Here is a 6,219-nt window from a genome sequence, read left to right on the forward strand (position 1 = left end):
AAGTTCACCCACTGTCATGGCACGACGGGGCGGATTGAATTTAGCTATCTTTCAACTTAATACACAGGTGTGGCTGTGTGCCCTGCGGAGTGTGGGGGGGATTTATGGCTGGGAAGACTGTAGCTGTCATGTCCCTGCAGCAGCAGCAGCAGCACCACCACTGCTCAGCATCTCTGCCAAGGCGCAGTTTACTCTGCCAGCACTGCCCTTGCATCCCAATGAGCTGCATGCAGGAAACGACTAATGTTACAGCCTCTCATCGTGCATCCTGGGATATGAGCTCAATTAACTCAACACAAGCACTGTCAATGGGGATCAAAACAGATACATGCCTCGTATTCAGCTGTGTCCATAATTACAGAGTACGTAACAAACTAAGTGCCACAAAAAGCAGTATTGGACGGAAGTGATTGATAGATTTGATGTTGAATTTCTTTGTTTCACACCTCTTATTTTTGCCTGTAATCCATCTTTTAGCGTCTGTAAGCACCGGCTGGGGCATTAGGGGTGATCTCAGAGGCCAGAAATAAAACCAGAGGACCCTCCATCAATTTTAGCTTGCAACAATGATTTACATCTCCCTGGCAGAAGGCAATTCATGACTTGCGGAAATCCAGCATTTTTACCCCATTTTTCCACATGGCTGGGAATCTATCATGGCAAATCTAATCAAGAGCTTCAAGAAAGGCTGCTGGAAGGAGCACTTCGGATCATGTTTAATCAGTGAGCTTGGATATTTAATCAGAAATGAATTAGAATACTGAACCTGGTTAAGTAACAGGACGATCTCCTGCTAGAGCTCGTATTGACGAGTGACGGTGAGGGGAGCTTCAGCACGAAGGGCTCTTTGGAACTGGCAGGGTTTCATTCGTGAGTAATTATTTTACACTGTGTATGTATGTGTAGTCAGAATCCAACATATTTATTTTCCATTTGAGCGTATGAGGCTGTCATTCTCCTGCTTGTATCAATTTACTCACTAAATTAAGCTAATCTCCTGCTCCTCTATTATGTTGAAGAGAGTCGCACAGTTAATTTAGAATCATTTAAATATATAAAAAGGATTGTAGACCAGCAATTGCAGCAGGAATTTATTCTTTAAATTGCTGTTAAGTCTAGCCATTAGAGCTATTGGTTCATATTTCTCCAGCACCGTACCAAGAATACAAATGTTGTGATGCACGGTGGAGTTAGAAGTTAGCCTTCCTTACAGACGGTTTATTAGTTGTGTTTTTCATCCGTCTTTTGGAGTGTTTATATGCTGCAGCATGTTGTTTGTGTGTAAAGCTGAGGAGCAACGTACTGCAATGAACTGCTCTATTAAATTGTTTGCCTCACAGAAACCACAAATATCCCTCATATTACAGGGGAACTGGAGACTGTTGACTGATGTATCGGTGCAGCAAAATGATAAATTGCATCAAGGGCAGCCAAGTAAGATCCCTCGCACATACACAATGTGTGACACAGGAACACAGGCACTTCAATTCTTGCACACACCTGCACGTACAGGACTTTAAGAGTTTCTAATATGATATAGCGAACACAGAGGACATTTTTGGAAGTTAATGGATACTTTTACTTCTTAAGTACATTTTACATTGGCCCTGAAAGCTCAACACACTGTAATTTAATACAACACAAGCAAATAGACTCAACACAAGAAAAAGGAGAAACATCTTCACAGACTTCACCACACTACAAAAATCAATCTGGCAACATATGCGTTGCAAGAAGCCATACATTTCATACTTCCCCTGATATATTAATTACAGTATGCAAACACTGGTCACTACACTGGAATACATTTCCCACAATGCAATGCGGTGGTGACATCATTCACAGCTCTGTAACGCAATAAACACTTTAATAGAAGTATAAGATCCCTGGCTACAATGGTTACTAGTTTATTCACACATCAATACATATTGAGTATGTAGTGCAAATGTGATTTCAGACACAGCACATGTCCCAGCCATGTGTCTGTGTAATCTTTTTGCAGCTCTTATTCTAAATGCAGTGTCGTGAAGTTGATGTTTTTTGTGTGTCAACAAGTTGGTGACGATGTTTCTTAATTTGCTTGTGTTGTGTCTATTTGCATGTGTTTTATGAATTCGCAGTGTTTTCAGCTCTCAGGGCCACTGCACATTTTGTGTCACGATCAGGCTTTGCCTTTGTGTGTTCTGTGTGTCTTTGTTTAGCTTCACCCTCCTTACTCCCTCAGCATCAGCCTAACTCCCTTCACCTGCCGCTAATCAAGCACTCAACCTGTCAGCCACTCCCTCAGCACCAGTCTAACTCAGCCACTCCCTCAACACCAGTTCAACTCCCTTCACCTGTCCCTGATCAGTAATCAAGCTCTCCCTCATCAGCACAACTCTCCTCACCTGTTCAAGTCACCTTATAAACCCCTGTCTCTCAGTCGCTCACTGCCAGGTCATTGTTTGTCTTGTCCCCGCCTGTTTGTCTTGTCCTGCTCCCGGTTTCCCACGTCTGCCTGTCCTGCTGGATTTGCTCCCTCGTCTCTTGTCTCGTCCTTGGATTCCCTGTGTGTTCTTGTAGTGTTCACGTTCTGAGTTAAGTGTTTATTAAATTCCTTTTCACACTACTTCTGGTCTGTGTTTGAGTCCACCATCATGCCCCGTGACATTTTGTTAATAATACTTACGCACTCTTACTTAGAAGTGACATTTTCTCAATGCAGGATTTTTACTTGTAACAGAGTATTTTACATAGCTAGCTACTGTGACCTAAATAAAGGGTGTGAATTCTTCCCCCACCACTAATAATAATAGAATGGCAAAACATGAGTTTTTGCTTATGGCTTTTTAATTCTGAGATACACAAGGCAAAGGAATTGATCATCTTTATTTAACTACGCCACGTCTCTCACTGATCTTTAAAAAATAATGAAAAACAAGCAGTCAATTCCCAAAAGAGCTTTATATAAATGTGGGCGGAAAAGAATGTGGTGGAGCCAATTGTTGGTCTTCTACAGGGAAAAAGAAAGAAACACATGTTTTACACAAAGCGATATGCGAAATGCAGAAAAGGGGATACTGTCAATGTGTCACAATTTCATACTATACTGTATACTAATTCTTCTCACTACACGATAAGTGTCTTAGAATGTTGCGTTTGCCATACAATATATAAAAGTAGATCAACACATTGTTACTAACAGAAAAGGATACAATATGTGTAGACGCATGACAATCAAACTACAACTTCAGAAAGCCATCACAAACTTATTTTTAAGGATTTAATATTTATGATATATTTGATATGTGGATCGTCCCTTTTACAATACATTACATTACATTACAGTCATTTGGCAGACGCTTTTATCCAAAGCGACTTACAATCAGTGTATATTCAACATAGGTATTTTGCTGTTTTGCCATCATCCACAGGACTTTTAGTATATGCACCGTGACTGGTTTGAGTAAACTTAATTTTGTCACTTTTTGAGTGTGAACACACCACATGATTAGAGGTAGTATGTGTTGTGGATTTGGGACACAGCTTGTGACTGGGTTTTGGTTTTGGCATCACCATACCTGGGACCAAAAAGCACTAACGAGGGATTAAGTGAGACGAAGCATTCATCTGTAAACTGTGGTCTGGCCATGCTCTTGTTTTCTTCTGCTATTGAAAGATTAAAATGTAATCAGTGACACTTTTGCTTAACTGCACATGTAGTTAATAATTAATTGATAAAGGCCTAATGAAACAAATAATAATTTGTTATGTGCATGTTATTAGTAAAACATTTTAATGAGTGAACTTGTGCCTACTTGAGGACTTCGGTATTAGCATGAGCAGCAGCAGTCACCTTGGCTGAACAGATAAAAGAAATTTAAGAAATGAAAGAGCACCATCTACAGAAAGCCAAACTTGAGAGATCTCTGGATGTGCAGTGCATAAACACCACAGGAATCGACATCAAAGATGTTGCTAAATCTCAAGGATTACCACTGTGTGCCTACACCAAACCCAATAACTTTGAAATTCTTTGATGTTTGCTCAGGTGGCTGTTACAACAATGTGCTGCCTTCATACTGGTTGGTTTTCTCTGCCAGTGTGTAGTGAACTTTTGCACTAAGCTTCATTTTCAAAAATATGAACATAAAGATTTCAAGATTTATTGGCAGAAATTGAATATAATATCCATTATTATATCTTCATTAATGTGTTATCATCTGAAACTAAGAATCATTGTGTTTTTGCTGGCTTAGAATGAGCCCATCATATCTACATAGGGAGTGCGTCCTCTTTATGGAGCCCAGTCGCCTGGAAACATGTTTGGTTTTGTACGTTCCTGCAAACCACGGATACATTGAATGTCGACACATTTTTGCATCCGGTCAGAGAAGGTTCCGTAGTATACCGAACGACCGTTATTTAAAATGACGATAATAAAAGAGAAAGTCCACAAGGGCAGCTGGAAAGTGTCAAACAAACACAGGACTTTCACCCAGGAGCTGTTCGTTTTCCGTGTGAAACAAAAAGTAAACGTGACGTTGGTACGCTATCATTTAAAAAAATAACATCTAAATGCTCAAACCTATTGAATCGTCTCACAACGTTAACCACGTGGCAATGTGTGGAACCTGATACGAGGCTGGTATGAAACTAATTTATTAAACCGTAAAAGACATAACAACATTTCACAGCTGTGCATGCCCACATTGGTAAGAGGCAGGAATGAAGAAAAATGCATTCTTCTCTGTCAGAGGATGAAAGTCTAAATGTGTCAGCCCTCTTTGAGTGCAGGCACATTACATTATCTATTAAAAATGTTCCTACAAAAGATGCACAGAACCTCTCACACCTGTCAGCTCCAGAGATCACCCACACAATCTCTGCGTTTGTCTGTCTGCCCTTAGCAGCCCATCAGCTACCAGGCTCAGTGGACATCCACTACACCTCACACACACACACACACACACACACACAGATTCACCGCCTCCACTGCCACCCAGACCCATGCACATCCATCATAATTATGCACAGCAGGAATTCAAATAGCTCTTCGTACTTCAGAGCAGAGGAACATTGCACCAATTTTCTTTCACATTATACGGCACAAACAAAACAAGAAACCCAAAAATCTATTTTGGTTATTTTTGTTTACTGACTATGACATTGGAGATGCCAATTCAGTTAATTCGGAAGAGATCTGAATGAAACATCTATTTGTGCTTCCTGTGGTTGCTTTATCCGCCTTAAAAAGCATCACATGAAAAAGTTGCAGCACAGAAAATTTGGAAAACCCCGAGGCTATATTGAGTTACTATGCAAAAGCCACCTCCACCGTCATAACCTGTGTGGGATATGTCACCTTTTCTGTGACATTTTTCCCTCATTTAAAGAACGGCGTCAAGCTGTGCTTCCTTGCCAGCATCGTATCCACTTTCTCAATTGCATCTGAGACTGAGTTGACCTATGGGCAGTATCAATCTGCACTGGTGCCATTCAGCCTTGTGCAGCCTCTCACACGGTGTATGTTATAGGTGTAAATACAAAAGGAAAAGAGACGGAGACTAAGAGAAAAAAATGGTGGATCAACATTGCTGTGCAGAAAAACTGTGCTCTGTGCTCTCTGAAGGCAGCAAATCTGTTTTTGTTGAACATTTTCATTTCTTTTAGAGGCCATTTACTTAATTATATTCCCTTGAAGTAATGTCATTTGGAATGAAAATGAACAAATTATTTGATTTATAGTCTTCACAGACCACCATCTCCAGTTGTTTATGGACTCCTCGGGTTTGTGGTCGGTTGTGCGCGTGTCCTCTTTACATTAATGTGTGTTGTACATGGCCTTGAATATACGGCACTGTTTAGCGCAGGGGATAACGGGATTAGTCTTGTGTAAACCAAATGCAGCTCCGTAAAATTAAATCAGCTATTTATGTGCATGGCTACTGGCTCTGTGTTCAGGTCTCACGGTGACATACTTGGTCATGGGGCATCACACAAAACACCCAGAGATGAAAAAAGACTGGATTATTTTTCTTGAAAATGGGATTATTCTCAAACTAATTTACTACTAATCCATTCTGATATTTCTTACAGCAAGACCCAAAGTGTTGCACGAGATGCAGAATTCAATAATCAAGAACGTGTTGGGTTCCACGTAGGCCATTTGCTTCTACAGTATGTTGCAATAAGTCTATATGTAAAGGAAAATGCCCACTTGATGTCACTTTAGGGACG

This window comes from Anarhichas minor, unplaced genomic scaffold (assembly GCF_050575085.1).
Source record: "Anarhichas minor isolate MPS153535 unplaced genomic scaffold, ASM5057508v1 ptg000030l, whole genome shotgun sequence".
NCBI classification, from domain to species: Eukaryota; Metazoa; Chordata; class Actinopteri; order Perciformes; family Anarhichadidae; genus Anarhichas; species Anarhichas minor.